General features: G+C 47.3%; 1 long non-coding RNA gene across 3 annotated transcripts; it reads left to right on the top strand.

Annotated features, from left to right (window-relative positions):
• Nucleotides 1-3366: 3366 nt before the first annotated feature.
• LOC139063352 (uncharacterized) lies at nt 3367-4513 on the top strand. Of its 3 annotated transcripts, none has more exons than XR_011516730.1 (3): nt 3367-3569; nt 3703-4143; nt 4323-4513. It is a non-coding gene; the product is annotated as an uncharacterized lncRNA (long non-coding RNA). The 3 variants fall into 3 exon arrangements; XR_011516731.1 differs by having other exon boundaries at nt 4282-4513; XR_011516729.1 differs by having other exon boundaries at nt 3368-3569; nt 4239-4513.
• Nucleotides 4514-8678: the final 4165 nt, after the last annotated feature.

The following is an 8678-nucleotide window of genomic DNA, read 5'->3' as shown; positions in this document are numbered from 1 at the left end:
CCCGCTGCTATGCGCACCAGGTTAGGGTGGACACTACAGGGCCCCTCCAGCCTTATCGGTTCCTTTTCGCTGCCACAACAGTGCCTATTCACGACCGCCATCCCTCGTCAGATGAGTGAGTTACTCAAACATGTGGAGAAGTTATGGCAGGTAGATGCCGTCCCAGTACCAGAAGGCAAAGTGGTTACTCGGTCAAGAGAAGATAACTATGTAGTTAACCTGCTGGAGCAGAAGACAGTTTGTGTGGATGTTGAGGGCATCCACCGCTATGCCACCCCCTCCTTCGCCACCAGAACATGGCACACCTTAAAGCTAGCCCTAATGTAGTCGTTCCCAGTTTGAGGAGTGTGGAGAAAAGGCTCCAGAAAGATCCAGAGCGGGATAAGATCTACGGCGCGGAAATAGAGAAGTTGGTCCAGGCCGGTTCGGTGGTTAAGGTGGCCCCCTCTGAGGTTGCTCCAGCAGATGAGTCATGGTACATCCCTCACCACCTTGTTAATCACAATGGCAAAGATCACCTTGTGTTCAACTGTGTTCCAGTTCCAAGGCCAAGCCCTCAACAACCATCTTCTACCTGGGCTGACCCTGAGCGCCTCGCTCCTTGGTGTCCTCCTTCACTTTCGTGAGCATGCCGTAGCCATTAGTGGTGACATAAAGGGTATGTTCCACCAGATTCGCCTCCTTCCCGAAGACCGTTCCCTTCTGCGGTTTGTGTGGCGGGATCTACACCCTGAGGCACCTGTGGCTGTCTATGAATGGCAGGTCCTCCCCTTCGGTACAACCTGCAGCCCATGCTGTGCAACCTTCGCTCTGCAGCGCCACGTCAGGGATCACACTGACAGAGATGATCCAATACGTCACTCTGTGGGACAGTGTTTCTATGTTGATAACCTCCTTCAGAGTGTACCAACCCCTGAAGAAGCTTGGGACCTAGTGGACCGGCTAAGAGCCCTCCTGTCTTCTGCTGGATTTGCCTTTCGCCAGTGGGCCAGTAATGAACCCAGCACCATTAGCCACCTACCTGAAGACCTCAGATCCACAAGTGCAGGACTTTGGCTCACTCAAGACAAATCAGACACCTCCGAGCCAACTCTGGGCCTTAGCTGGCACTTCCCCACGGACACTTTGGGGTACAAGCACCGCAAAGTCAGTTATGGCGCCCCCACTATGCGGAACATTTATAAGGTTCTCGCAAGTCAGTATGACCCACTTGGCTTCATCCTACCGTACACTACCCGAGCCTAGATGCTGGTGAGGCGCCTTTGGGATCAACAGAGGGGGTGGGATGACCCGCAGCTTCTGCCAGAACTGCTACAGCAGTGGGAAACCTGGGAAGAGGAGTTGTCATTTCTTGCAAAAGTCCTGCTTACTCGCCCTTATCTCCCAAAGCACATCACGGAGTCAGTCAGTGAGACAGATTCACATATTCTGTGATGCGTCGGAACAGGCTTATGGTGCAGTTGCCTATATGAGAACAGTGACGGGTGATGGCAGCTCCCATCTGGCCTTCCTGATGGCCCGTTCCCGTGTTGCCCCTAAACGCATTCTCTCCATACCCAGACTCGAACTGTGTGGTGCCCTCTCTGGAGCGCACCTCTCCCGTCTCCTTAGAAATGAGCTCACCCTGGACATGGAGAGAATAGTGCTGTGGTCTGACTCCACCACTGTACTCACCTGGTTGATGTCCGAGTCATGCCACTTCAAGGTCTTTGTTGGCACCCGCGTGGCTGAGATCCAGGAAGTAACTCAAGCGCACACCTGGCGCTATGTGGATTCAGCCCAGAACCCCGCAGATGATATAACCCGTGGGAAGGCCCTTTTGGAACTGGCCAGACCCAACAGATGGAGTCAAGGGCCTCCTTTCCTGCTCCTAAGTCCAGAGCAGTGGCCTCCAGAGCCAAGCGGCACCCTGGCTGAGCCACCAGGCTCATTTGAGCTCTGCAAAGAGACCTTTTGTGGAGTTTCTACCACCTTTGACCCCGCCACCTCGAACTTCAGCGGATATGACACCTGGGCGAAGCTGCTGGAGGCGGTTATTACGCAGTTGCATGGGGCGGCCAGAGGCGGGGGAACTTCATCAGCTCAGGACTATATTCAAGCAGAGAAGCACGTTTTGAGAGAAGCTCAAAGGGAGAGCTTTCCTGAGGAGTATCAGCTTCTTAAAGAGCAAGTAACATCTAAATTAACTTTTTTTTGCTGATGAACTGTATACATGAGTGTCTAATAGTGTTTTAAATGTGTGTATTCATTATTTTAGCATTTTGGTGCATTTTCTTTAAAAATTAAAAATTCTGCCTAAATACCACAGTATAGCTCCACCTTCAGCTTAAAACATAGAATTTGACTCATTTTGAATAAATTTTAGCCAATGGCTAAAGAGTAAGATACTACGTAAACCAGTAGAGTACTACGTAGCAGCTCTGTGGCAACGTTATAAAAGCATCGGGAGTCTCGGCCACGCCTTGTGGCGAGTTGGGAGTTGGATTTGCATGTGAGTGTAGGAGGTTAGCCGTAGTTCAGCATTAGCATATAGCATTAGCATATCCTAGTCTTTAGCATAGCTTTTAGTGTTATACATGCTTATTTAGTGTTAGCTTGGCTGTTGGATATTGTAGTTTAGTTACTGTTTGGCTGTTAGTGTAATTAGGAAAGTAGTTCAGGTTTAGTGCTCCATATCGTGTTAGCATGGTGAGATGGTGTAGTGTAGTATGGTTGCGGAGCTCTGTCGGGTTGCACTCCTTTCCGCTGGACTTAGAAATTAGGCGCCAGTGGTTGCGTGTCTGGAAAAGATTCAGCTCCCGCCTGGTGCTGTAGTTTGCAACCAGCATTTTACCCGCGATTCTGCACGTCTCCGTTCCAAGAGGGAGGCTGTGCCCACCGTGGCTCTTCCGCGATTTAGATACAGCCCACCGACTCTGCTCCCCCACCATGACGGGCTACAGTCTGAGGTGAGTAAGCTAAATAAAAGTTTTAACATCTTCTAAAGACAATTCCCTTCCTAAATGCAAAGTTTGAGAGACGTGGTTCACTCCATTTAGCTAATATCAGCCTGCACTGCCTTCGGGCTGATTCATCAAGTTCACAAAATAAGGAACGGGATGTAAGGTTAGAATCAGCGGCGAATCGGAACATATCTCGAAGCCCTGGCCGACAAAACGGTCCACATGACTGTCAGGCTCAGAGAAAATTCGGGTTGTTTTTGTGTCAGTCGGTAATTCTGCAACAGTGACTCTAGCTAATGCAGCACTAGTTGACAGACAGCATTACAGCGTGAAATCCAGCACAGCGTGACCCGGGTCCGTGAGGAATTCTGTTCAGGAGGTCGCATTTCAAGCTCTCCACATCATATGTGACTGACTTTTAAGTTATAATAACATCACACACTAGGAATGTTATAAAGCGCCTATATGGGACAATTTCTTTTGTATTTTATTTGACTTTATAAACATCAATGTGCTTCTATTTTTTTTTTTCAGGATAAATCTACCCAAGACACTGGCTGTCAGACTGATTTAGTAATCTGCAAGAATGCACTTGTCCAGGCTGACGTGGTGTTACCCGTAGCAAAGGTGAATTATTTTTAATAATCTTCTATGTAAACATTTTATTACCTTCTAGTTTTAATTTGTTTTACAGATTGTTACACGTGATTTTGTGCTCTTTTAAACGTTTATAAATGTGCTGTTTCTTTGTTTTTTATAGAGCTCACAGCCTCAGTGTCTTGTGACACAAGGAAATTCATCTTCCAGAAGGTCCCAGAGCAGCATCCACACCTCCTGAAAAGACCAAGATGTGAGGTGTCTGCTGTTGATTCCAGCTTCCACCTCAGTGACAGTGCAAGCTCAGTGAACTGTTCAAGGTAAAAAAAATTAAAACATTTCTGAATTTTTAAGATATTAACAATTAAATAAGTATGTGATTACATCATGACATCATGAAGGAGGCTACTGATTCTGGCCCTGTGACACTTGGTGGTGACGTGTGAGCTGATTCACCTGGTAAATAACTTTTAAATTAAATATTTTGTTTTTGCTATCAAAAGTAAATTAACTAATAACCTGCATTACTGCAGGACACTCAGCAAAATATGGACTCTACACCATGAGGCAGGCACACGTTAATAACTCTATAAGAGCACATAAGGTGAGCAACACCACATATTATTTTTATTACTGTACACTGTCCTGGATTTGTTTTCTTTCTGCATGATTTGTTTTATTTCTGCATCTCATCATTAGCCTGGCTGATCACCTGATAACTCCTGTCATCTGGTTATGACAGCATGAGGATGTCCTCACACACCTGTCATCTGGTTATGACAGCATGAGGATGTCCTCACACACCTGTAACCTATCAGCTCATCTGGCAGAATAGAGAGAGAAGAGACAACACCACATCTCATGTTCCTGGAAAGCCTTCAGCCTTCCTTCGATGACTGAGAACCTCCATCAGCTCTGTCTCCTGTCTGCCTACAATTATTATAATAAATATTGTGTTTGACACGTTTTTTGTGCTGCCAAATATCTCATTTTGATTCCAGTTTTGATATTTTAATGGATATTTATAAATTACATTAATTGAATTATCACACTGTCGCATGTTTAACTAGCTCTATTGTGATGAATTAAACTAGCACCTCACTGTTAAAAGCTCGTTTTAATTTCAAGCATGTTTAAGTATTTATGGACATGAACAAAAACAGGAAATATATAAATTGAGATTTATTTAATTAATATAACAAATAAGGGGGAAAGAGTCATTGAAAGGCACGTTCTTCTGGAAGCTCCTGATCCTGACGACACCAGCAGGAGACCAGCTGCAGACACCAGAGGACCACCTGCAACCAAGAGCAGCTAGTATCAGTAAATAAATAATGAAATCAGGGCAGTTTTAGTGGGCTGAACACATTACAGAATCATTTTCTCATGGGGTAGTTTCATAACTTTATGCAGCAGACTGTAACTTGAGCCCAGAGCTGCTATCCAGCACGTTTCTGTGGTTTTCCTGCTTTAACGGGTTAGATTAGCTGTTAAGCAGCTCAGCTATTTGCTGCTGATTAAAACCAGGTGTGTTGAAGCAGATAAATCTCTTAAACATGCTGAATACTAGCTCTAGGGCCGTGGAGTCAAACCTTGCAGCTAATCCAATGCTATGGCTAACGGCTACTTACCATTCAAAGATGGTTCTGTTGGGTCGGTTCTGGTAATTTCAGGCAACTCACAAGCTCAAAACAATAAGGCTCAGGTCCGCTTGTCTCCTCCAAATAGACTTGGTCCCTTTCTTCTCGAGTGTCTGTGTAAGGAGGGGGAGAAACGTCCTCCACTTCTAATGACTGCTCAGAGTGAAGGGAGTTAGCATCGTCTAGTTAGCCGTCGTCTTCGTCACTGCCGCGGCTCCGCCCTCTCGGTCCTCCAGGCAACGCCTACCAATGTTGCAGTTTTTAAAATTGATACGTGGGTGGGGTAAGACTCTGAGGCACACTTGACATGCACTTTAAGCAGGGGAAGTCTGTCCATCGCAGTAGTCATCTCCTCGCACTGTCCCCTGAGTCTGACCGTGAAGATGAGGTTATCCGTGTAGGGGGATGTCTCCGCCGCTCTGAAGATCTTGCATTTACCAACTCGCACCCCTTAGTTTTGGATCCGACACATCCGGTCACCAGCTTGCTCATTCAGGATGTCGACAGTCGTTTGCATCATCCAGGACCAGAGAGAGTTTTTGCGGGGATTCGGCGCACTCATTGGATCCTGAGAGGCAGGGAAGCGGTTAGGCGTTTCCATTGGACCTGTCTTGAGTGTCGCAGATGGAAAGCCCGACCAGCGGTACCCAAGATGGCTGACCTGCCAGTGGCGCGCCTTCGCCTTTACAAACCTGCCTGTTATTCGACAGGTATGGACTGTTATGGACCCTTTGAGATCAAAATCGGGCGCCGTGTGGAGAAAAGGTGGAGCATCATTTTTAAGTGCCTTACTATCAGAGCGGTCCACCTTGATGTCCTGACCTCCATCGACACAGATGCCTTCCTAATGGCACTTCGTCAGTTCGTTGCCAGGAGAGGGACCTCAGCTGAGTTGTACTCAGACCAGGGAACCAACTTCCGTGGAGGAGAAAGGGAACTCCAAGTTGTTGGGTATTTTTATAATTGTACCTTTTTGAGGCCCAAAAGCTGCCCATTTTGTGTTATTAACACTTCATGAATCTCTGTGTTTGCCAACTGTGGCTGGTCATGAAAGGTTGGACAAGGATGTTGATTGTGAAAACTGTACCTCTGTAACCTGAGAAGGCCCCGCCTCCTCCTCCATCCTTTGAATAAAGCTCCTGACGAAGTGGGAACACATGGGAGTGACATGGGGAAGTCTCGGAGGAGGCTTCCTCTGCGTTGACTCTCCATTGGTTTGGGTTCTCAGGGTAAAATGTCTCCCTTGTTGTCATGAGTGTTTATTTCAGGTTCCAGGATTATGGAGATTAAATATTACCCAACGTTTTGGTGGAGAATGCAAGCATGCAGAGCTGGTGGGCTGAAGGCTGAGGCTGGAGCAGAATGGGGGCTGGGATTTCTGCGACCAGCATCTCACATGTTGATTCGCGCTCATGGACATTACGAATGATTAATCTACTCTCTCTCTATGTGTGTGTCGTCCTTTAAGGTAATATGGGATAAATCTAAAATTACCTATCACAAGTAGCTTTCACGGCCATGACCGCTGACCTGCAGAAGCTCCTGGCTCCCCAGAAGATCGTCTTCCACTTCAATCCACCAGCGGCTCCTCATTTTGGGGGAGTGTGGGAGCGGGAGATTACATCTGTCAAGACGGCGCTCTACACTACAGTAGGATCTCAACCCCTACAAGAGGAGGTCCTCCGTACGGTCCTTGTGGAGGTGGAGGGCATCTTAAACTCCAAACCACTAGGTTATGTCCCGTCCGACATCAGTGATCCTGATCCAGTGACCCCCAACTGTTTTCTGATGGGGCGGCCTGATGGGGCACTTCCTCAAGTTATTTACCCTAAAGAAGAGCTCCTGAGTCGCCGCAGATGGAAACACTCTCAGGTGCTGGCTGACTACTTCTGGTCTCGATTCATCCGACTGTACCTTCTGAGCCTACAGCTTCGCCCGAAACGGCTGTCATCCCCCGCAGATATCACAGAAGGTTTGGTGGTGATGATCATAGATCCTCAGCTACCCTGCACTTCCTGGCTCCTGGGTCGCATCTCCAAGGTCCACCCCAGTCCCGATGGGCACATCAGGTCTGCTGACGTCAAGGTGGGAGACAGGACCTTCACCCGACCACTGGCGAGGCTGGTGGTATTGACTGCCCTCCCGGACGAAGACAAAGGACAATCACAGTGACTTTATGAGAGAAAATACCTTTTGTTGTGAGCAAATGTACTTCATACATTTGGGGGCGGCTGTACAAAAGGCCCCATAGTTGTGAGTTCTCCTTTCTATTCTGTTCAGTTGTTGACCTGTAGTTGCTTAGAGTGACCTGTAGAGGTCACCCCACCAATTTGGATGGGAGAGGTTTTTGGACAGGTGGATACATGGGTGAGATCTATATGAGTGTGTTCGCTCCCGCTTACCAGCAGAGAAGTGGTCATTTCATGAGAAGTGTGCATTACTGAGCAACGTAAGTCTGTGATGTGTGAGGATGTGCGGATAAAATGTGTTTGTGACTGTAATCAAAGTTAGAGGGAAATGACGATGTTTCTGTTTGTGTCGCTAGCGAGTGCTAAGGGAAACTAAGCTAAGTTAGGCTAGCTCTCCTGCCATGTGATTGGGGATAATTGGGTGCTGAGTTAGATCAGTGGGTTTATATAAGAGATGTGGGTAATATCTGGTTTATGGTAGCAAAGGGGACGTTGGTTTATTTCCTACCTGTGTTTCTGCTGATGTACTATCAGTTACTATTTTGAACATTTTAGTGATGTACTATTTTCTTTCTGTTCATTTCAGAGACCACACACACACACCTGTACCTAATCTTGTATGTAACACCTGCTCCTCCGACGAGCCTGTTACCTTTGACTGTGTGGAGGCAATACAAGCATTTAAACCATCCTGGGTGTCTTCGGTGTCTTTTTCCTGAATCGCCATCCGGGCCTAGAGTAGTGTTCTGGCCGACACTCCGGGGAGTGGCAGCTGCAAACCGGAATCAACACCTTACAGTCCTCCCCTTCCGTGTTATCTACCTAACATGTGCATCTGCACTTTATGTTGTCATTGTCTACACATGGGCAGTGTTGGGAGTAACGCCGTTTAAGTCTAACGGCGTTCTTTTATAGGTAACAGAATAATCTAATTAATTACTTTTCCCGCCGTTACAACGCCGTTACCGTTACTGGGGACGGAAGGTTGTGCGTTACTATGTGCTTGTCGAACGTTGAGCAACAGGCTTTCTGACCGCCACACTTCAGCTGCAGCAGGGAGAGAGAGGTGTCGGCGCGCTAGGATGATGTCGATGCCAAAACAACCAAAACAAAGTGGAGACTCACCTCTCACATCAGGAAGAATCTGCGTGTTTCGAGCGTTATCCGTTCTTTCATAATCTGTTGTTGAATTGTGATCGGCAGAAGCTTTTCCGGTTCGCGCCTCACTTTTTACAGCAGCGGCCCACGTCTTCTTTAATCAAGACGTCGTTTCTGTTACTGATAAGGAAATGCGTGCATTAAGCAGCGCG

Source organism: Nothobranchius furzeri, chromosome 15 (genome assembly GCF_043380555.1).
Source record: "Nothobranchius furzeri strain GRZ-AD chromosome 15, NfurGRZ-RIMD1, whole genome shotgun sequence".
Lineage (NCBI taxonomy): Eukaryota > Metazoa > Chordata > Actinopteri > Cyprinodontiformes > Nothobranchiidae > Nothobranchius > Nothobranchius furzeri.
The sequence above is the reverse complement of the archived record's forward strand: the minus strand, read 5'-3'. Positions and strand labels throughout refer to the sequence as shown.